Below are 24442 nucleotides of genomic sequence, written 5' to 3'. Positions count from 1 at the left end.
ATGTGGAGCCATAGTGGACAGATTCAGTTGTGCAGGATCCTGAAGCAGGATCCTGAAGCTGCACATATCATACTCCAGCAGTGAAATAAGACCATATGCTAAAAAAATAGTTTCCTGGAAGCTTGTAGAGTTCTTCAATGTAGTGGATAACATAGGCTGCCAACAAAACCAACAATTTGAGCCAGGCTGTAAATGCTGTTTGACGGTGGAGCAAAAGTTTCCAAAAAACACAAAAAGGTAACAGTAAAAAAGAAGCAATCTTTTGTGGAGACCAAACCCCTCTTGGTCTTCCTAGCAAGCAATACAAGCAAAAAGGACTCAAACTAGACAGTTTAGGGGTATTAATAGGTGGCCATATCCTTATATGAACAGAGAGTGTGATGACAGGTCAACTTATGTTAATAACTATAAAACATAGAGGCAAGCATTCCCCTGTTGAGCAAAATTCTGGACAGTTCAGTCAGAATTTACAAAAAAGGTGGGTTCAGAGTATTACCAATGCTACATAGAGAGCACAGTGCTCTTTTTTTATCCTTTGAATATCATGCCAGAGAAAATATATGTCCTCTTTGATACTATTTGACAGTGATATTAGAAGATTAAGGGATGTGTTGCCTTTATTCACTGCCATCAAAGCATCAGTTAGCGTGGGTTAAAAATGCACTTCAGGGGAATCTAATGGCAGGGATTAATTGATAGCTGCTGTGAGTATTCATCCCAGTCTAATGCAAAAGAGGGGTCAGCAATCAGTGCCTCACTCACCACTACAAGGAGTTCAGCCAGAGGAACTTCACTCACCTTACTCAGATGATCCTTTCCTCGTGTGTGGTCAAAGCACTCCATGCATGCTGCTGCTTATTTCTGTTGGTCATGTGCTGGTCGAGTCCTCTTTATTCCTCCTAATCAAGCCCTTCTGTGGCAAAACTTGCAAGGAGAGCTCTCTGTGATCACCTGAAGACAGAGTAAACAGCTGTGGCACATTTCTGAATATAATGTGGGGCAGTCAGCCAGTCATCCTGTGGGGGGGGGGGGGGGTCACTGATGTAAGGTGGAAATTAGGAACCTAAGTGTCCTCACTACCCCCTTACATCAGTGTCCCCCCTTACCATACTACATTCTATCTGCAGACTCTGGTGTAAAGGGAAACTCTGATATATTGGGGTCTCTGGTCATCAGATCCCCCCCCCCCCCATCATTGTTCCCGGCATTCCCCCTTACATTGGAGGCCACAGAGTTCTCCTAAAGTGCAAGGGAAAAATCTGTGGACTCTGATGTAAGAAGGAACTCTGCAAACTCTGATGTAAGTGGTGACCAGAGATCCCCTTGCATCAGAGTTCCACTTTTGAGTAGAGCATTGTTTCTCCTTACATCACTATCAGCAGTGTTCCCTTTTAGATCAGGGTCCACAGAGTGAATCCTAATGTAAGGGGGGACTCTGTGGACTCTTATATAAGTGGGGCCTCTGATTCAAGAAGGGACTCTTAGAACCCTGATGTATTCCATCTGCATATGTTGGTAGGCGGTGATTTTAATGCAGTAATGGGTCCTCAAGAAGACAAGTCTCCACCAAAACCTCTCAAGTCCTCTTGTACTCCTTCTTCCATCTCCCCTTTATCTTCTTTCACGGATAGCCTGCAGCTCACTGATGTCTGGTGACTAGCGAATCCCATTGGAAAGGAATATACCTTCTACTCATCCCCACACAATACATTCTCCAGAATAGAAAATTCCTTCTACAACTCTCTTCTAACTCGTTCCTTGCTTACCCTGTGTATATCTGACCTAGAACTCTCTGACCATTCTCCAATCTCTGTCCTTATAGCTCACTCCCATTCCCACTCCTCACCTAAACCATAGCTATTCCCCTCGTACCTTGCCAAAAATTCAGAATTATTGGTTACTCTCTAGGACACATGGAACAATTTTCTTCTTGATAATGCAAGTCACGTTGATGACCCAATCTTGTTGTGGGAGATGGGAAAAGCTGTCCTTCAGGGCAAGATCATAGCCTTTGCCCCATTGTACAAAAAAGAAGCAGATACCAACTATAAGCTTGCAAGTGAGGCACTTCGCTGAGCTCATTCCCGTCTCCAGCAACAAGATTCACCCGCCCACAAGGCTCAATGGAGAGAAGCTAAAACTCAATTCGATAGGTGGGCTTTGGCCTACGAGCAATTCCACAAATCCTTACTTGACCTCCAATACCACAAATTTGGCAATAAATCTGGCAAGCTGTTAGCCTGTGTAAAGGACCTTACACGCCCACCCATATAGCTTCCCTCAGGGATTCCACAGGCGCCCTAGCGAATACCCCTAAAGAAATTAACTTAATCATGGAACGCTTCTATGCCACCTTGTATGGCCCAGACCCTATAGATGTCACAGAAGCAAATCATTTCCTTGGGGAACTACAACTGCCCAAGATTACCGCAGTCCAACTCTCCCAGTTGAATGCACCAACTGAACACTCCGAAGTCAGCAATTCCATTTTCTCCCTCTGGTAAAGCTCTGGGTCCCAATGGGTACACCTCCCCATTCTACAAACTCACCAGGGAAATGATAACTTCTTCCCTAACCAAAATTTATCAACACATCTTGAATGGCGGCAAGTATATGCCTACGGGTTCCCAGGCATTTATCAAACTTTTACCTAAACCAGGCAAAGATGCCACAGAACCGGGTTCATACCACCCAACTTCCCTAATCAACCTGGATGCCAAACTCCTATCTAAAATTATTTGCTGCCAGGCTAGCTCTGGCTAGCTCCGTCCCTTCTTCATTCATCTCAAGTAGGCTTTACCAGGGGACGCTCTGCCACTGCCAATATCCGTAGGGTCTTGGCTGTACTTGACCAAGCCCATTCAAATCCCTATAGCAACACTGCCATTATTACACTTGACGCTGAAAAATGCTTTGACAACATCTGCTTTCAATGGTTCAGACTGGCTTTGTTAAAATTTGGTCTCTCAGGTCCCTTTTTCCACTTAATTGCTGCCATGTACGCCTCCCCTTCCGCCAATGTAGTTACTTCCAATCTAATTTCTAATGCCATCCCTCTCCATAAAGGTACCAGGCAGGGATGTCCCCTTTCTCCCCATCTTTTTAACCTGGCCATAGAGCCCCTTGTAAGTGCTTATTGGTCGAGAGGAAATTAGGTCCACTCTTTTTGCAGATGATATCTTACTATTCACTTCTGATCCATCAAATGATATGCACCATGTTAAGAGCATATTTGACAGATTTAGGCGCTGCTCCAGCCTATGAATAAACTATGCAAAGAGCAAAATACTTCCTCTTGGCCAACCCCACACGCTACATTGGACTGCATCCTCTCCTTTCGCCATAGCTAAATCCCACATAAAATATCTTGGCATTAATGTTGGTAAATCCCCCTCTTCCTTATACCACCTAAATTATACCCCGCTTCTCTCCAAAATCTCCAAAGAACTTGACAGCTGGGTGAAACTTCCTCTCTCCCTAATGGGCAGATGCCATCTTCGCAAAATGGTAAGCTTCCCCAAACTACTGTACCTCATGCAGACACTTCCTCTTCCCATTAAGCACAAAGACAAACTTCTGTATAAATCGCTCTCCTCCTTTCTATGGAGTAATAAAAGATCCCCAATCACCCTTCCCAAACCCCCCCCCAAACACATGGGAGGCATGAATCTCCCATACATTAGGCTATATAATCTTTCTTGCTTATGAAGGGTGGGTATAGACTGGATTAAAGGCAGCTGTGACATCGAAATTAGCCACCATTTTGCACTGTAAAATGAAGGACCTAGGTTCCGGCTCCCATGTAGGAAGCAGTGCGGAACAGGCTGTGCTCCGGGCACAGTGGCTTAAAATATCTGTATCCCTATTCGAGCCATCTGACTCAGCGGACCTCTCTCCATACCTCCAGGGATCCGATTGCCATGGACAGGTTCGTCCACCACTGCCCTCTACAGGCCAATCCGCTGCCCAAGAACCCGCAGGCAGACCAGGCCGCAATGGAGCCTGACATGGCGGATGTGGCCCTCCCACCCACTGCTGCATCTCAGGGATCACCTCACCCGGCATTCCCCGAGGCTCAGATCTCCTCCCTGGCTCAGGCTGTAGCCGCTCTCCTGTCCCCCACCAAAAAAGATGCAGTGGACACTGCTATATCTCAGGGCATAATACAGCTACAGAAAGAGCTGGGGGAACATTTGCACAGACTGACTGATCTAGAGCACAGGATGTCAGATCTGGAGGACAAGTTACAGAGCTTCTTCTCCATGGATCAACAGGCACGGCAGATGCAGAGATATTTGCTGGATAAAATAGACAATCTAGAAAACCGCTCTAGGAGGAATAACCTCCGGATCATCGGGCTCCCTGAGTCCTATGGGAACGATACCCCTGCATGATCTCACAAGGTCTCGTCTTCCCATGGCCCTGGGGATCACTAGTGCCCTCGTAGTCGAGCGGGCACACCATCTGGGAGCCCCTTCAAATGAACGCCACTCCCCCCGCCCTATCATAGTACCTCAACTACATGGACAGACAGAATATCCTTAAATCGTATCGCAAATCCAAAGCCCTGAAAATTGATGGCCACAAGCTACTCATATTTGCGGACGTTTCCCAGGAAGTGTCCAGATATAGGAAAGCATTTCAACCTATATGCCAAGCCCTGTTTCAGAAGGCCATAAAGTGCACCCTTGCATATCTGGTGACTCTACTCTTAGCCGACCCGTCCGGAGAACAGAAATCTTTTACTCATCCTGATGAGGCTGCCCACTATCTTCAATCCCAACTGAACAGCTCTCTGGATGCCTCTCTTTCCATCACCCCAGTGCTCCCAGGGTCCACTGGAACAGAGGAGCCCCAGAAAGGACCCAGCAAAGAAGCAACGCTTCCTAGGCCCCAGCACTCGCTCCAGACCACGCTAACTTTTCACATTACCCCGTCTGATGCCACGCAGTTCTGCTTTTCTTCCTGTCCTCCTGATTGTGCCCCCCTCTTACCCCTGTTACCACCTACAGCTCTGATCTGAGCCGGTCTCCACAGGTTATGCCATTACCCCCTGTACCGGGGACAATGTCTGTTTTACAACTGTTTTTTTTTTTTTTTTAATAATATTTTTATTGAAAAACAACATGTTGTACAAACAAAGTGCATAATCCAGTAAGGCAACAATAAGGTGTACGTTTTACCACAAAATCATGAGGCATTTTTAAACTATTTTGAAACAATATGGGTCCAAAAGTTCACATATATGAGGGTACAAACGTTAAATACAAACTAAAGGACCTCGGGAAAGAAAAGTAGCAAAGGGGGGAAGGGGTTGAAACATTCTCGCATGGGACGGGAGGAGAAAATCAACCAATAAACATCAGAAAGACAGATACGGATGACTCTGTACTGGCCACGTAACCTGACATAAGCTATAACAGTGGTATTGGGGGTGGGGAGGAAAGAGGATATAGGAATTTGTAGGGGGGGGGGGGGAGTTGGAATACAACCATGAGAATCAGATTGAAATGAGGGAAGAAGGGTTAAGTTACATTCCTGAGATTCACGTGGATCTATGTATGTCTTAGACCTTCAGATTACCCAAAGTGTTTGCAATAGAGGTTTGCAGATACCATTTTGTATACTGGAATGAGGTCATTAAAGTTCTCCTTTCATCTTCGTGAAATTTTCGCTCAATGAATGACCGCCATCTAGCAAAAAATGTTTCCGTGGAGAGAAATTTCCTGGTCTCTAGGTCAGTTTTTTCCATATAGAGTAGGGCTTTCAAGTCGTTGCATACCATAGAGATTGTGGGGGAGACATTAGAGATCCAGGTCTTTAGTATGACTTTCCTGGCTGCCAAAGCGCAGAGGTAGGCCCATTGAGGGGCCGGTGCATTCTTCTTTTTAGAGGACCCTGTAGCCAAGCTCGGAGCTTCACAACCGAAAAGCAGAAAATGTGGAGACTTCTCCAGGCGAATGTCTAGGACAGAATGGATAAAGTCCAACACAAGGTCCCAGAACACTGAGATCACCTGACAATGCCAGAATCTGTGAGCCAGGGTCGGCCTGTTGTCATTGCACTTGGGGCAGGTAGCAGTAGTGCCCGGGTCAGACTTGTAGAAGGCTGGTATAAAAGCCCTGTGGATTAACTTAACTTAAACTGGGTTTCTCTCCATGTTTCGGCTAGTACATATTTCCTCAGTTTTAGGTAACCGTTCAGAATATTCTGTGCCAAGTCCGTTTGAGGGAAGTCGGAGCCCCACTTATCGAACAACGTTTCCACCGTAATCTTATTTGTGTGCATCACAAGCTGGCCATAGATGAGAGAGATGGAGTAATGTTTCCGGTGAATTAAGTCATCCACAAATGTTGTCTGAAAACTCTTCGAAGGATAACAGGAGCAAGATTTGATGAAGGAAACAGTTTGGTGGTAATAGAAAAGATGAGACTGTGGCAGGTTGAATTCCGCAGCAAGCTCTGAGAATGGTTTGATGGAAGAGTCGGGCGGCCGGACAAAAGAGTAGACTGAGGTGAGACCTTTGTGTGCCCAAAGTTGGTACGGAGTATAGACTCCAGATTGGGGGAAGGATGGATTGCCATGAAGCGGTAGGTGTTTTGAAATAGAGGACGGTACTCCGAGGTGCTTCCTAATTTCTCTCCAAGCGATTAAGGTATCCCGGATGAGTAGATGGTGCCGGAGAGAGTCGGGGAGAGATTGCAGTTTGCTATGGAGTATGCCAGAGAGTTTCAACGGTCGCACCACATTGGCTTCAAGAGCATAGTTGGAGAAGGTAGAGGACTCCGCAAGCCAGTCCAGGCCATAGCGTAGGAGGCATGACAAATTGTAGAGCCTGATATTGGGTAGGCCAGCTCCCCCCTCGCTCCTCGGAAGGTGCAGTTTGGCAATGGAGATGCGAGATCTTTTCTTGTTCCAAAGAAATGAGGCTATGGCTCTGTTTAAAGTGTGGACATCTTTATGTTTAAGGAGAATAGGGATCGTCTGAAGCGGATATAGCAAGCGTGGAAAGCTAACCATTTTGACCAGGTGGCACCTTCCGAAGAGCGACAGGGGCAGAGTCATCCACATCTCAAGTTCCCTGACAATCTTTTCTATCAGAGGGACATAATTGAGTTGATATAAGGACGAGGGGAGTCTGCCTATCTTGATACCTAAATAGGTAATGTGGTCGAGAGTAAGCGGGAAGGGGAGAGAGGGGTCCCAATGATCAATTACTGGTTGTGTTAGAGGGAGAACTTCACTTTTATCAAAGTTAACTTTCAGTCCTGTTATGGTCCTGAATTCTTCTAGCAGGGAGCAGATTTTAGGGAGATCACCGCTGGGCTGCGACGTAAAAAGTAAAAGATCGTCGGCGAAGAGGGCGGTCTTCAACTCTTCCTCCCCCAAAGTGATCCCATGAATGGGGGCCGAGGAGAGTAGAAACCTGGAAAGAGGTTCCATGGCCATGTTGAACAGTACGGGGGACAGGGGGCACCCTTGACGCGTCCCTTTGTGGAGTGATATGGGGTTCGTCATGCCTAATGAGGTGAGGATGCGTGCAGAGGGGGATGCATACAGGGCTTTCAGAAAGCTCAAAATTCTACCAGAGAAGCCCAGCTTTGTCAGGGATAGGAACAGCCAGTCAAAATTGATGTTATCGAAAGCCTTCTCGGCATCTAGTGTAACTATAGCGAGTTGAGCAGTGGGGTTGGCTTTAGCATGTTCCAGTACCGCTATAACTTTGCGGATGTTTGCCGTTGCTGACCTGCCCCTGACAAAGCCTGCCTGTGAAGGATGGATGAGCGTAGGGAGAACTTGGGCAATCCTGGATGCTATGATTTTGGACAGGATTTTCGCGTCAACGTTCAGTAAGGATATTGGGCGGTACGATCCGGGTAGGGTAGGATCCTTGCCCTTCTTGGCTAACAGCTTTATGTATGCTTGAGTGCCCGATGGCAAATACGTGCCCTTCTGCCACATAACGCTGTAGAGCAAAGTGAGCGTGGGCAAGAGCGTGTCCTTGAACGTTTTATAAAATTCAGGTGGGTATCCATCAGGCCCCGGAGCTTTGTGAGATGCCATATTAGAAACGGTTTTACTAATGTCTTCTGAAGTGATTGGGGCCTTAATCTGTTCCAATTGTGTGACAGAGAGGGAGGGGAGGGACAAGGCATTTAAGAAGGCTTGGGCAGACTCGTGATTTATGGGGTCACTACTGTAAAGTGCTTTGTAATAATCCTCCAATATGTCGCTTATCTCCTGTGGGGTGTGTGTCAGGGTCCCAGAGCTATCTTTAAGAGCTAAGATGTGCGTGGGGCCCTTAATCAGTCTGGAGAGCAATTTGCCGGGTTTATTGCCGAATCGAAAAAGTGTTGCTGCAAATCGCGAGAGTTTGGTGTTCTCTATTTGTTCAGCCCAGTGATCAAATTGCCTCTTGGCAGAATGCCAGTCAGCAATACGATCGGGGGAGTCGGAGACGGTGAGCTCTAGTTGTGCCATGCGGAGACGTTCACTGGCTTTGCTGTAGTGTTGCGTAAGAGACTTGCGATATGAAGCCGTGTATGCTATGATGGCGCCCCGGAGGACCGCTTTACCCGCTTCCCAAAATAGAACAGGGTCATCCAAATGACCCTGGTTCAGTGAAGCATAGTCCTCCCAGGACTTACGAACATGTTGTTGGAAATCGTCATTATCTAAGAGAAACCCAGGGAGTCTCCAGGAACAATTAGAGGGGGCAGTAGAGGGGGCCACTAGTAGGGTCAATGAAACCGGAGAGTGGTCGGAAATGGCAATACTATGGATATCGGTGTGATGGATGGACTTTACCAATTCCGGAGTAACAAAAAGGTAGTCCAGCCTTGCCATGGAGTCTTGTGGGGGGGGAGTAGAATGAAAATTCCCTGTCAGTGGGGTGACTAAGGCGCCAAGAGTCTACCAGATGTAGGGCAGCTGACATAGAGTTGAGTGCGGTTTCTCTCGTGGACCGTGTCTGAACATGTGTGGGAGGTCTCGGCCTGCGTTGCTTCCGGTCCTCCTGTAAATTCATAACATCATTGAAGTCTCCCCCAATGACATGAAAAGGTGCAGGATTTTGGAGCAGCCAGGTCGAGGTGTCTCTGTTGAATTCTGCCGAAGGAGGTGTAGGGGCGTAAATGTTGGAGATTTGCACGGTGCGGGATGGCAGTTTGAGTGAGACCGTCACTCTGCGGCCTATGTCATCATGCACCGTGGATAACATTACTCAGGGGAGATATTTGTGTATCAGTATGGCTACTCCGGCTTTGCGTCCCACCGCCGGAGAGCACACTGCCTCGCCAACCCAGAGCTTCTTCAAAAAGCGCAAGTCGCCCTCCGCAAGATGAGTCTCCTGCAGGAGTGCAACGTCTGCCCCTAATCTCTTTAAATGGCGGAGGATCATCATCCTCTTATTTGGGGAGCGAAGGCCTTTGACATTCCAGGATATGATCTTTAGGGTGGCCATAGCAGCCGTATGGGCAGAAATCGGTAGCTAAGCATTTGGGATCTCAATGGTAGTCTCATAGCGTATTCGTCAAGATATAGAGTAGGTACCAGGGGTGGTGAGAGAGGAAGGGAAGAAACAGGGGGGTGCCAGTGCAAAGGGGCTGTGAAGTGAACAACAGGGGAGTAGGGGACTCGGGGTCCCCGCGGGGGAACGAGAAGTAAGGACTTCACTTTTTTCACCATGTGGAAGGGAGTGAACAAGGGTGGCTCCACAACCCCAATGCCTAAGTTACCAAACAATGAAGGCAAGGAGGCACGCTAGGGGGCTAGTTATCATGCTCTGCCTGTTAGTGCAAGGAGGCCATGAATGGAAAACATTGGTGACAGTATACAAGTCACCATCAACAATGCAGATACACAAACCAGAATAACAGTAATCTACAACTTTAGTCAAACCAGTTCACCCGTAATCGGGTGGGTATAGCTGCTCGAGGGGATGTAGTAGCGTAGGCAGTCAGAACTCGTGCAGCTGTCGGGCAAACTTATGATCCGGGGAGAAAAAGGGAAACCTTGAGATCAAGGAAGGTGGACGAAGTCCCCCAAGAGGGCGAGTTGTCCAGCGATCAGGTGATGGCTCTCAGAGAGGATGGATCACCAAAGCGTCCTTTTTTAGTGGAGTCTTTGGGAGGTGTCAGTTGCGCTTTGCGGGAGAGCGAAGCTTTCCTGGCGATGGTGGTGGTGTCATCCATCGGTGACGGGAGGGATGAGAGGAAATGTTCCGCATCAGAAGGAGAGTGGAATGTCAGGCGTTCTCCATCAGGGGAGGTGACATGAAGCACTGCTGGGTACGCCAAGGTGAATTTAAGTTGTTGATCAAAGAGGGAGAGCATACCTTTGAGAAAGCTTTGCGTTGCTTTGAGACCTCAGCGGAGTAATCTGCAAAAAGTAGTATTGAGGAACCATGTAGTTGCAGGGAACGCTGCCGTCTGAATTTCAGCAAGATAGTGTTCTTGTCTGCATAGTTTAAGAACCTGGCTATGATGGGTCGTGGATTCTTCCGGGATTCGTTTGGCGCTCCCACCCTGTGTGCTCTTTCAACAATACATGGGGATGGCATGCCCAGAGCCTGCGGGATAGTTTCAGTGCACAGTAAGTGGATCGCCTCCCCTTGAACCGACTCAGGAACTCCTATAATACGGAGGTTGTTCCTTCTGGAACGGTTCTCCAAATCCTCTATTTTATCTTGCAGTGCCTGGAGAGCCTTGTCATGATAATTTAAGTCCCTGCTGTTCATCAGGGTTTCTTCCTCCAAGGATGAAATCCGCTGCTCAGCTTCCTGGATCTGGTGCTTGTGAGCTGAGAGCTCCTTTTGTAATTGTGTCAGTCCCTGGTGCATTGCCGCTTCAATAGTTGCTTTAATGGTGGGTGATAGAATTGCCGCCACTGCCTCAGCCATTTTAAGATAGGCTGGGTCCATTGGTTCACCTCCAGGAGCAGTGGTAGGCTGAAGGGGACAAGGCTGAAGCGAGAGAGGCAGGGAGAGATTCCCCCCTCCTCTCTTCCCGCGCGTGCAGCCGCAGCCATGTCAGCTGCTATGTGTGAGGTGGCTGTCTCCGGCCGCTCCGTGACAGTTCCTGGCTGGGAGCGCTGGCGCTCAATAAAGCGGTCCATTCCGGTCCCCGGATCAGTAGGGGGGGGTCACGGTGTGTGTGGGCGCCCTCTGAACGGCCTCCTGCCGTGGATTTATATATAGATTAGCGGCGGGTGCAGCGGGAGCCGAGGAGATCACTCCTTCTCCATGGGCGCCGGAACCGGAAGTCCCGTTTTACAACTGTTAATCGATTGTCTTATTTCAGATATCGTTTGTATGCTATTGACTAATCCTGACTGTCTTCTTTTCCTGAGAGCAGCCTCCTTCACCCTAGGTGCACAGCCTTACTGTTTTTTTTTTTTGGACCTTGGCAGTCCCCCCCCCCCCATCACCAGCTATCAGGTCTCACTCTGCTGGGCCGGTACTACAGGATCCACTAACCTCCACTGTGGACGCCACCTTCTGAAATCCGGTAACGCTGTTCGATACGTATGTCTATCTTACATGAGGAAAAAAGCAAAGTCTGGGCTTCACTTGGTTCTTGCCTTTGTTGTTTTCCCTTTGACCCCTGTTGGGTTATTTCCTACTTACACCCCCCTCTCCCTTTATGCGGATGCCTTTCTACACATCTTCTTCATAGTGTTTTTGCTGTATTTTCTGTTGCGCTTCACTACTACTTTGCAGGCTCTTTACTTGGTATATCAGCAATTGAGTCCTATTTAGGTCCATAACCCCCCATGAGAGTAGTCACATGGAACGTTAAAGGTCTCAAGTCCCCACACAAGTGCATGGCTTTCCTCAGGAATCCTAAACATCTGAGGGCAAACATCGCCATTTTACAGGAAACTCATCTTGCAGAAAAATATTTTTTTCCGCATGCAAAAAATGTGGGTGGGCCAAGTCCATGGCTCCCCCGCTATTAATGGTAAGTCCGGTGTCCTGATCCTGTTGCACAAACAGATGTCCCATGCCCTCCTCACATCCAGCTTCGATGATGAGGGTCGCATTGTTGTACTACACCTCTCTATCCTCAATCAGGAATGGGCGATGGCGGGGATCTATGCTCCCAATACAACCTCCAAACCCTTCTTTCAACATCTCACTGCCCTTCTAGCCCCATTTCTCCACCTCCCCCTGTTGTTAGTGGGTGATTTCAACCTGACTATGGACCGCAGAGAGGACAAATCCATGGGTAGAGTCTTCCCTCCCCCCAGTCACCCACAACACTTACACCTCCTATCCACTTTTTTCGACTCCTTACACCTGACTGACATTTGGCGGCTGACTAACCCAAACGCCAGAGAGTATACCTTCTTTTCTCATCCTCACAACGTGCATTGACTACCTCTTCCCAAATGACAATATGCTCCCCTTTGCGATCAACCCAGAACTCCACTACATAGCGATATCAGACCATGCCCCAGTATCTGTATCCCTCACTCTGTTTGATATCCCTGCAAGACCGGGGACATGGCGCTTTCCTTATTTCCTAGCACACTCGTCAAGGACACCTGGGCAGATTTCCTAGCCCATAATGCCTCACCTGATTGCCCGCCCACACTACATTGGGAGACAGGCAAAGCTGTCCTCCGGGGTCGTATCAACTCATATACATCAACCTTTAAAAGAAATGCAGCCTCAGCTTTCCAGGCGGCCAGTGCCTCCCTGAGGGAAGCGCAGGTCAATCTAAATTGTTCTAATACCCCTAGCAATAGAGAAAAGTGGTGAGTAGCGAAGGCCAATTTGGACGAGTGGGTGGAGACTCGGGAAAACTTATATAGATCCCACCAGGACTGGCAGTTTCACAACTTTGGGAATAATCCTGGGAAACTGATAGCTGCCCTTTGCAAGGCCCCTGACGGCCCTACTCACATAACAGCCCTGAAAGACTCTACAGGGAAAACGGAATCTGACCCAGATAATATTATCCAAATTTTCGAAGAGTTTTGCAAAGCTCTGTATGGCCCTGACCCTATAGACATGACCTCTGCCTCTTTACTAATATCCTCCACCACACTCCCGCAGATCCCAGACACTCACTTAAATGCTCTCAACGCCCCTATCACGATGGAAGGAATCACTGCCACAATCCAATCTTTAGCACCGGGTAAATACCCTGGCCCTGACGGGTTTACTCCTGAATTCTATAAGCTAGTGAAAGACTATGTTGCCCCATCCTTGCTGGATTTTTTTAACCATATCTTGTCAGGCCACTCATATTTACCCACTGGTTTCCAGGCACATATCAAATTAATCCCTAAGAAAGGTAAAGACCCTACTGACCCAGGATCCTATCGGCCAATCTCTTTGTTAAACGTTGACTCCAAATTACTCTCCAAAATTATGGCAAATAGAATAGCCCTTATTCTACCCTCCCTTATTCATCCCGCCCAAGCCGGATTTACCCAGGGCAGATCTGCCACTTCCAACATCAGGAAGGTCCTCGCTGCGCTCGAGGTGTCCAAAACTGATCCCACCACTGAAGCCGCAATCATTACCCTTGATGCCGAAAAGGCTTTTGATAAGATTAATTTCCAGTGGTTAGATCTAGTCCTGCAGAAAATAGGTTTCACTGGCCCCTTTCTCCACCTAATCCATGACATGTACGCTTCCCCCTCAGCCCAAATAGCTGCCATTGGACGCTTCTCCCTACCCTTTCATCTCTACAAAGGCACTCGGCAGGGGTGTCCCCTTTCCCCCTTATTATTTAATCTAGTCATGGAGCCGCTATCCAGGTCCCTGTTATGCCACCCTGACCTGAAAGGTATCCGGGTGGGGTCACAGGAACTGCCGACGGCCAGTTTTGCTGATGATGTTCTGATTTTTACTTCTGACCCACCACATGACCTACCCATCATCCAATCTATCTTCAACCACTTTAGAAATTGTTCTGGCCTACTCATTCATTTTTCTAAGAGTGAAATCCTCCCCCTTAACACTACTCGTGTACCTCCCTGGGCCTCCCCTTCTGTACTGCGTATCGCTAACCATTACATTACTTACCTGGGGATAAAAATAGGCAGTTTCCCTCCATTGCTTTATCGTCTTAATTTTTAACCTGTCATAGATAAGATCATCGCACAACTGCACAATTGGGCAAATTTACCCCTATCTTTTTTTGGCCGCTGCCCTCTTCCCCAAACTACTATACTCTCTTCAAACTATACCTCTCCTTCTAAAACACTAAATGCCCTCGTATTGCTATGACCAAACTTCACCTCCCTAAAAAGCAGGGTGGCATTGCCCTTCCAAACTCTAGACTTTACAACTTAGTGTGTCTTCTTCGGGGGAAGTCTGGACTGGATTGGGCAAGAGTCTCACTATACTAACTATCATCTTGAATCCCAACTGGTAGCCCCCCATGATTTAGTCGCCTTGCTGCACTGCAGGACCAAGGATCTACCCCTCTCACTGCGGAACAACACGCTCATTAGAAACACAGTAATTTCATGGAGGGAGGTGGGGAAGAGGCTGGGATTTCTAAGCCAGACGGGTGACCGTTTACTGCTGTTTTCTGTGTGAGTACCTGCTTTTACTTTGATTGAATAAAGATTTTAAGCGATACTTCACTATTAGAGGCAATTTCTTTACACATGTCCTGGGATGGTTCTTTTGGAGCATTGATGCTGAGATAGACCTACCATTACATTAACAAAGTGTGACCGGGGAGTTGGAGCCATTAAAGAGGATCAGGAACCGGACCCCTTTTGTACGGGAGCGATCCCTAAATATCGACCTGCGATCTACCCCTATGCGGGGAGCTCTTTCTGGTAAGCACGGGATTTACTAGAAAGGGAAGCACCAGACCCACGGGAAAGGGGAGCACCGGATTCCTCACTTCTTAACACCCACCCAACGGCACCTTGGATAACAATACCCTATTATAAACTGTGGACTTTCAGAAATATATACGTCCCTGGAGACTCTCTCTTTTTGCACTTTTGGTGCACTTTCTGGCCACTCTTTTTTGCACATTTTTTACTAAACTTTCTTAGTGAGATGTCACTGCTTTGATCTGTTTTATATATGATATATATTTATTGTTTATTTCCCTATTGAGCTTTTAATTTTCACTTTTCAATCGGAAATTTTTCATCATTACACAGAAGCTTCTTAAACCTTCGCACTCCACTAGGTTTCTGGAGTTCAATTTGGTTTGGACTATTGTGTATTATTTTTACTAGAACCTGGCACTTTATTTCTGTTAATCAATGTACTGAGCCATTCTTTTACCACCCTATCTACTTATTTCACCTTGCACCTTAATATAACTTATTGCACTTTTGGTTCATTATTTGGCTCATTTATTTGCACTATTACCATTCAAGCCACTTTTTGTTACAGGATTTCTTTTCCTTTTTTAGTGGCGTTCACCACATATGCTGCACTTTCTTTAGTGTTTTCTGGAGATTTTCACTTCATGGGCACTGGCCTATTTATATTTTGAATCACTCCTTTAGATTTTGTATCATTTTTATTCACATTATTATATAGACCATTATGCATATTTATTGTTACTACTGATTGAAAGGGTCTTATAGTGCAGACTGAATGCTATCTTGTCTAATTTTAAACCTCATATATAGTACAAGGGTTATTTATTTATTTATTGCACTTCACTTCCTGCATATTTAATTCATTGCATATTTATTTATTTATTGTATTTCATTCCCTTGGTATTTATATATAGGATCTCCCACTGCATATATACGTACATATTTTATTTCACACATTCATTGGCAGCGCCAAACACTTCCCTTTTTTTCTTAACTCTTTTGGGGAGAAAGATGGCCACCAAGTTGGAGGAGCTTTTAAACTAGGAGACGGGGGGGAGGGCTCAGAAGTAGAATCAGTCAGGAGGGAGCAGAGGACTGAAGGCAGCTGTAGTGTCAGCAGCGACAGTAGGTCGACAACGTCAATTGGCAGGTCTGTGCGGGAAAACCGCAGACCAAACAGAAATAAACATAACCTCCAATCACGTTTAACTTCCGTAAAACTAAGAGGGGTATATGCTAATGCCAGGAGCCTAGCTAATAAAATGGAAGAATTGGAAATGTTAGTACATGAGGAGGACATAGACCTTGTGGGAATAACAGAAACTTGGTTCGACCCCTCACATGACTCGCTGGCCAATATCCAAGGGTATTCGGTGTACCGGAAGGACAGGGTAGGAAAAAGAGGGGGAGGGGTATGTCTCTATGTCAAGAACAATATAAAGATGCTAGAAATTACGGATTACGGATGGGATGAGCATGGATTTAGAATCCGTGTGGGTAGAACTCCTTAGGGAAGGAGAAAAGGGGAAAGTAATTGTGGGGGTTTGCTATAGGCCACCTAACCAAGGGGAGGAGGTAGAGCAGGAATTTTTAGCACTAATGGGTAAAGTGGCAAAACTGGGATCAGTCATCGTATTGGGGGACTTCAATTATCCCAACATTGACTGGGAAGAGGGGACTGCACACTCACATAAGGCCCGTCTATTCACGGAAACCTTACAGGACAACTACATGTCACAATTGGTGGATTCCCCTACCAGAGAGAACGCAATCCTGGATCTATTGATCACTAATGACCCAGACATAATCTCGGAGGTAGGAGTCCAGGACAACCTGGGCTCTAGCGATCACAGGATGATCACATTTAGTATAAATAACAATATAAAAAGGCAAGTGGGGAACATAAGAACCCTAAACTTCAGACGAGCAAACTTTCCAAAATTGTACTCATTGATGGAAAGGGTAAACTGGGACCAAACCCTGGGATCACTGACCACAGAGGAAAAATGGGAATGCTTTAGGAACATATTAAGCAAAGGCATCTTGCAGTGCATTCCTATGGGGAATAAATTTAGAAGAGACAAAGCCAAACCTGGCTGGCTAAACCGTAGCGTTAAAAAACTTATTAGGGGAAAAAAATTGGCCTTCAAGAAATATAAATCAGAGGGCACAGTATTGGCCTTCCAGCAATACAAGGAGGCAAATAAGAAGTGTAAACATGAAATCAAGATGGCTAAAATCAACTTTGAGAGACAAATAGCAGAGGATAGTAAAAAAAACCCAAAGAAATTCTTTAAATATATCAACAGCAAAAAAACTAGGGCAGAGCATATTGCACACATAATTAACAATGATGGGAGGATGGTTACAGAGGACACTGAAAAAGCAACCGTGCTGAATGCTTTTTTCTCATCAGTCTTTACGCAGGAAAAGGAGGGGTACACTGACCACGACTGTTTGGTTAGTAGTAATACACAGGACTTGCCTCTATGGCTAACAGAGGGTGAAATCAGGGAAAGACTGGATAAACTTAACACAAACAAATCACCAGGCCCGGATGGCGTACATCCGAGAGTGCTCAAGGAACTCAGTATGGTTATATCTAGGCCACTGTTCCTGATCTTTGCTGACAGTATTAGGACAGGAGATGTACCAGGGGATTGGAGGAAGGCTAACGTGATTCCGATATTCAAAAAGGGCCAGAGGCATATCCCGGGAAATTATAGGCCTGTCAGCTTGACATCAATAATTTGTAAACTTTTGGAGGGGATGATAAGGGACTATATCGTAGAATATGCTAAAGACAACAACATCATCATTAGTAACCAGCACGGGTTTACAAATGGGCGTTCTTGTCAAACCAATCTCTTAGCATTCTACGAGGAGGTGAGCTGTGAGCTAAATAGGGGCAGACCAGTGGATGTGGTGTACTTGGATTTCGCTAAGGCGTTTGATACAGTTCCCCACAAGCGCTTAATTTATAAAATAAGGTCTGCAGGTATCGACAGCAGGGTTTGCTCTTGGATACGGAACTGGCTAAAAGGCCGTTTCCAAAGGGTGGTAATAAACAGCGCATACTCAGACTGGTCTGAGGTGGTAAGCGGGGTCCCCCAAGGCTCAGTCTTGGGACCGACCTTGTTCAATTTATTCATAAACAGCACTGAGGATGGGATCAGTAGTTCGTTATCAGTTTTTGCAGATGACACAAAATTGGCCAGGGCAATAACTGCACAGCATGAAGCAGATATCCTACAGAATGACCTGGACAAAATTACGGAGTGGGCAACGACATGGCAAATGAGGTTTAACGTGGAGAAGTGTAAGGTTTTGCACTTGGGGACTAAAAACATAAAAACACAATACACGTTAGGAGGGGAACCCTTGGGGGAATCAAAAATGGAGAAAGATCTGGGAGTCTTGGTTGATGATAGATTAGGCAACAGCATGCAATGTCAAGCGGCAGCTTCCAAAGCCAACAGAATATTAGCATGCATAAAGAAAGGGATGTATTCCAGAGATAAGACTATAATCCTTCCACTTTATAAAACTCTGGTCCGACCGCATCTGGAGTATTCTGTCCAGTTCTGGTCGCCAGTCCTCAGGAGGGATGTGTTGGAGCTGGAGAAAGTCCAGAGAAGGGCAACTAAACTAATTAGGGGATTGGAGGACCTTGATTATGAGGAGCGTCTGCAATCGCTTGATTTATTCTCCCTGGAGAAGAGACGTCTGAGAGGGGACATGATAGCAATTTATAAATATCTTAATGGGGATCTCAGCTTAGAAAAAAAGCTGTTCATTCGAAGGAATTGCATGAGGACTCCAGGACATACAATGCGATTAGAGGAGAAGCGTTTTAACCTCAGGCAACGTGGGGGGTTCTTTACTGTTAGGGCTACAGGATTGTGGAATTGTCTACCACAAGAGGTGGTTTCTGCGGGTAGTATGGTGACTTTCAAAAGACTCTTAGACTTGCATCTCAAGGATCAGGAGATTAAAGGCTATGTTAGATGATTACTGTCTTTATTCAACCTCACCTACTATGTAACTATGTAACTATGTAACTTTACTAGTTGGACCCGCCTCTCTACCACCTCAGCCTTCTCCTCTCTACAGGGGACTTGAGCCTACCTCCCTCCTCCCCCATTGACTGCAACAAGCTACAAACCTCTATCATCAGGAGTCACAAAGCATGGATCTCAGCTTGTTATATGATTGCCAGGAGAGTCATTCTCAGGAACTGGACTTCCACCCCCCCCCCCCCAACTATCTGTAAGGTCAGGTCTCATTTGGATGCGCTCCTCTACAAAGAAAATCTCAACCTGTCTGTCTACAAGCCCAACCCACATCATTTCCAGGCAAAATGGAGATCATTTATGGATAAATTTCATCCCAAATTTACTACAGATTGCCTACCTGACCGGTTTACTCCTTTGGGCTCTGGGACCCCCCCTTGACCAACATTCATCCATTCACCCCTCCCACTAGTTTTTGACCTCTACCCCTCATCATAATCCTGCACAACCATTTGGATGTCCACTCGGATGTTGCTTATGTTATCTGAAAGAATCTTACACTCCTTAAAGAACCCTGACCACACCCCCTTCCTGGCCTACTCGCTGGGGAGGGGGAAACATTCCACAGTTTACAATTTTGGTACTGCCCCTTCTTGCCTCTTTTCTTCTCTCTCTTACTCTATACTTATCCCCCCTTCTCTTCCTTCCTTGTCCTTCCCCCTCTCCTTTTCCCATTTCACCCGCCTATTCCTTTTTCCTCTTTACCCTCCTTGCCTTATACCCCCCTTTTCTCTCTTCCTTCTCCTTGTCCCTTTGATAATATTATTCCTGTTTTTATAACACTTATGTTACAGTTGTTACATTCTTGTATTTTTGTATTTACACATGAATACCCAATAAAATTGAATAAAAAAAAAAAAAAAGAACCCTGATGTGTAGTGGAATGCTTGGGTCTTTGATATAAGTGGGATGTGAGCAGAGGGTTTAGCCTGACTGCTGCCCTCTTGTTTAGTATGTTACTTACTCCTTAACCCCGTACTCCAAAATTATGTTGTACATTACATAGTCCTGACTATCGTATTCATTGTCTGTATAATTTTAACCTGTTTATACCCATGCTAAGTGACTAAAAATGCCAGCTGCTTTAACCACTTTAGCCCCGGAGGATTTGGCTGCTCAATGACAAGGCCCTATTTTGCGATTCGGCACTGCGTAAATTTAACTGACAATTGCACGGTCGTGCGACGCTGTACCCAAACAAAATTGATGTCCTTTTCTTCCCAAAAACAGAGATTTCTTTTGGTGGTGTTTGATCACCTGTGGGATTTTTATTTTTTGTGCTATAAACAAAAAAGTGTGGCAATTTTGAAAAAATAACAATATTTTTCAAATTTTTTTATATGAAATTCTCAAAAAAAATGTAAAATTCTAAATTATTTTAACATTTTAGGCCAATTTGTTTTCTGCTACATATTTTTGGTTAAAAAAAACGCAATAAGCGTATTTTGATTGGTTTGCGCAAAAGTTATTGCGTTTACTAACTATGGGAAAGATTTATGTAATTTTTATTGTTTTTTTTAAACTAGTAATAGCGGCGATCAGCGATTTTTTTTGCGGGACTGCGACATTGTGGTGGACAGATCGGACCCCTAACTGACATTTTAGACACTTTTGGGGTTACCAGTGACATTACTACAGTAATCAGTGATATAAATATGCACTGTTACTGTTAAAATGACACTGGCAGGGAAGGGGTTAACTTTATTGGTGATCAAGGGGTTAAGTGTGACCCTAGGGGCATGGTTATAACTGTCAGGGGGCGTAGCTTGTTAGATCATCACAGAGACATGCGAATCCTATATAGGATATACGTCGCTTTGCCCAGCAGTGGCAGAGTGCCGCAGTATATGTACGGTGGGTGGGGGTCAAGTGGTTATATAACACCCTCTGTGTTAAAATTACAATTTTCTCAATTCACAGTGTTAAAAATATCAAAAAAGCAAAATAAATAAATAAAAAATGTGTTTTATTATATACAGTAAGTGTCATTTAAAGTGCAACATTGGTATACCTGTCCATTAAAGTACACCATCAATAGTGTCCAGCCATAGAGGCATCTTCAGGATTCGCCTCCTAAAGGGGTCATTACGACAAAAAATGCGTCGAGGCGGAGCTACAGGAAGTGACGTAGTTCCACTGGGGACACTCGGAAGTTGTAAAATACTCATGTGAATCAGGAGAATGAGCTTAGCCCTCACTTGCTATAGTGGGGCCAGCTTGTAAAGCTGCTGAATGCACATGTAAATGATGGCATAACAGCTAATGTTTTTTTTTTTGTATTCATTATTTGCTTAAGAAATAAAAAAGGGATTTGACACTATTGGAGCCTTTTTCTCCTCAGATTTTATGATATTTCTGATGGTGTTGTTAGGAAGAAGTGATATAATCCTGGATGTTTATGCCTTGGGGAAAAAAGTTCACATAGACATACTCCATTGTGGGGGGGTCATATTGTCTGGTTAGTTTTTGTGTGGCAAATGTGGTAGTGGCACACAGAGGTGGAGTGACGCACAGAAGCATTATAAAATTGAAATGGCATAACTTTGCACAACTTGCACAGAGCACTTTATGTAGCGATCATCACAGTATAAGCAAGAAGACAATTGAAAGTTGCACAAATAATGGACAATATTGATGTTGTACTTTAATGATTATTAATACTAATGTTGCACTTTAAAGGACACTTTTGTAAACCACATTTTTATTTATTTATTTTGATTTTTGATATTTAGAGTGCTCTAAATTGAAAAAATATAATTGCCCCAACAGTTGCTGGTGTTAATGAAATTCTTCAAGGTATGCTCAGTCAGACAAAAGTATATCCTTTTTTTTTTTTTCAATACGTCTTTATTTCATTTTAACAAAACAAGTGAACAACAAGAAGTTGGTATAACTGTGGCAGGTAAGTCAAGCATCAGTATACAAAAAAATCTATTGCAAAAAAGCAATATTAAGACACAAACCATGAGGCTATGAAGTAAGAAGGGGAGAGGAAAGAGGGGAGATAAGGATGCAGAAGGAGAAACAGACTGAGCAATGAAGGAGGTACAAGAGGTGAGGAGGGGGAACAGAAGGCAAGGTGGGCCAGAGGTAAGTAAGTGGGAATGACAACAATGTTTAGCAAGTGAAAGCAGCTATATTTATAGCATGAATACTGAGGATATATGAGTTAAATTGAGGTCCTGGAAGAAAGGGGTAGTGACATTAGACTTTAGTAGTAACTGCAGTTGTAGTACATGAAGGGGATGGTATTTGGTTTAACGTGATAAAGCAAATAAGTGACTTTCTTGCATGGATCCATAGGATAAGGGTAAAGATAGGGTGCATGAAGGGTGGTATATCCAAGGAGACTATGAGGAAGTAATATGGTCAAGAAGGAGCAAACATGAATTCAAGCAGGGCATGTGCGTTCAGAATGAGAACAGCAGCTGCAACATCAGGGGGTATCGCTTGCTTCCAGCTCCAATTATGGTAGGTCTAGTTGCAATGAATATGTGAGTTAGGATAACCTGGTGAACAGGAGGCTGGGAGCCAATTCCGACTCTGAACAGAGCCAGTTTCGGGTCCAGGTTGAATAAAAGTTTGGTGATGGAGGAGGCTAAGGCCTGAGGTCCAGAAAGTTGCAAGTTTTGGGCAAAAACACCAGGTGTGTGGGGCTGAGCCAGTATGTCCTCAATTTCTCAAACATTGTGTAGAGTAACTGGAATAAATTCTCGTTAGTTTGTATATCCTTTTTTTGTGAATAAAAGCATAAGTAATCAAAATGTTTAATGAAAAAAGATCCTTTGTCCCAAGGTATATTTGTGTCTGTGAGGCTGTCAGTTGGCAACCCTGAGGGCATATATGGAGATTGTTTGTCTTTATAGAAAAGGTGGAAATCTATGTCAGTTTGGAGTAGTAGCCTGTAGCAGTAAGAAAGGCCAAGGTCAGCAGATCCATTTTTTGTGCATTCTTTGGAGAGGAATGGGAGAAGTGTCTTTTTCAGCAGACACCTACAGTTTAGTCTTTTTCTTATGTCTTCACCAATCAAGGAACTGACTATGTATACTGTAATCTAGTAGAGTCAACTCTGTAGGTTTGTGAGTGCACCGAGGTATGTTTATGGCGAGTATTTAAATAGAACATAGGAGTTGCATTAAAATGTTTTGTTTCAAGATGTTACATCTGCTTGTCCAGAAAAAGGTACTCTGTGCCCACATCTAAAGATCATGATGAATTTTCTGCATAAGCAGGGATAGATCCTTGGGGAGGTGAATTTCAGAGTATTTATTTGAATAAGACACCCATTTAAATGGGAAATATCGAAATATCGGAAAATTCAGGTGTGAATGGTTTGGGATAGGAAGAGATTCATTAATGCAGAATTTCTGATTATTAATTTAGAAATTAGAGGGATTGCTATATTTTTGAAATTCAGATATGAGATAGGGAATGGAAGTGTATGGAGAAGGTAAAAAAAAAAAAATGTTAACAGCATATACCAGAATCTTATATTAATGTCTGCCAAGTTCCTTGTTTTTGGGGGGTGGCACTGATGGTACCCTAAAAAGTTTTTAACTGAAGATAATGCAGGATAAGGAGAAGACCTTTTGGGTCCCATTGTTAATTCAAAAAAGGATCTGATAAAACTCCATTCTCTTAAACCTTAGCAGAAAGGGTAAAATAAAGCAATGGCAACCATCTGAGCATGTGGGGCCGAGGCCTATGGATTATTACTATTATACAGGATTTACAATATATGGCATCAACGGTTTGTGCAGCACTTTACAACTTGATTACAAAGTGAGATGGAGAAAAAATTGATTGACCCTGTTGAAGGCCGTTTCCACATTTGTTAAAAAAAGGATACGTGTGGTGCCTTTCACCATTGCTGAGAGTGATATGATATATTTAATGCCCTAGCGTTTTCTCACTCTTCTCGATGAGCATAAAGCCCACTTGGTTTGGTTATTAATTTTTACAAGTGAGTTAAACAGCACCGCCACACATGCTTTGCTAGGACAATATTTTATACCCCAAATGACTAACAAGAACAAGAAAGTATGTATAATGGGCTAATGCAACCCATCCAAATCCATGGCAATCAGCTTGAAAATTATAAAGGGCCTAAATTTAGCCTTGACACTTTCAGAGGTCAGCACATTAGCAGCTCATTTTGGTGCATTGAAGTACATTGTGTCAAGTTAGGCAACCTATTCAAAATGAATAGGCTAAATGCACCTCAACATCTAAAATGTTGGTCCTCTGGTATTTTTTATGTAGAGTAAAGAAAAAGTGGAAGAAAAACAAACCCTATCTTTGGTGTCAGTGGTTGAAATAACACAATGCATTGTTATCCATGACAGCAAAAATACCCCCCCCCCCCCCCCAATGAATCCCCTTTAAACCCTCTCTGTGTTTACTTACCAGATCACACACTCTTGCTTCACTTTCTCTCTGATGACTTTGGGCCAGGACTACATTTCTGTTGTCAGGAAGAGACCACTCCACCTGACCACATAAGATTCTTACTATTGCCATGTACTTTAATATAATGACAGGTGCGGGGAGGCAGAGGA

Source organism: Pelophylax lessonae (assembly GCF_965119305.1).
Source record: "Pelophylax lessonae genome assembly, chromosome: 2".
Classification (NCBI taxonomy): Eukaryota; Metazoa; Chordata; class Amphibia; order Anura; family Ranidae; genus Pelophylax; species Pelophylax lessonae.
This window is presented reverse-complemented; position numbering follows the sequence as displayed.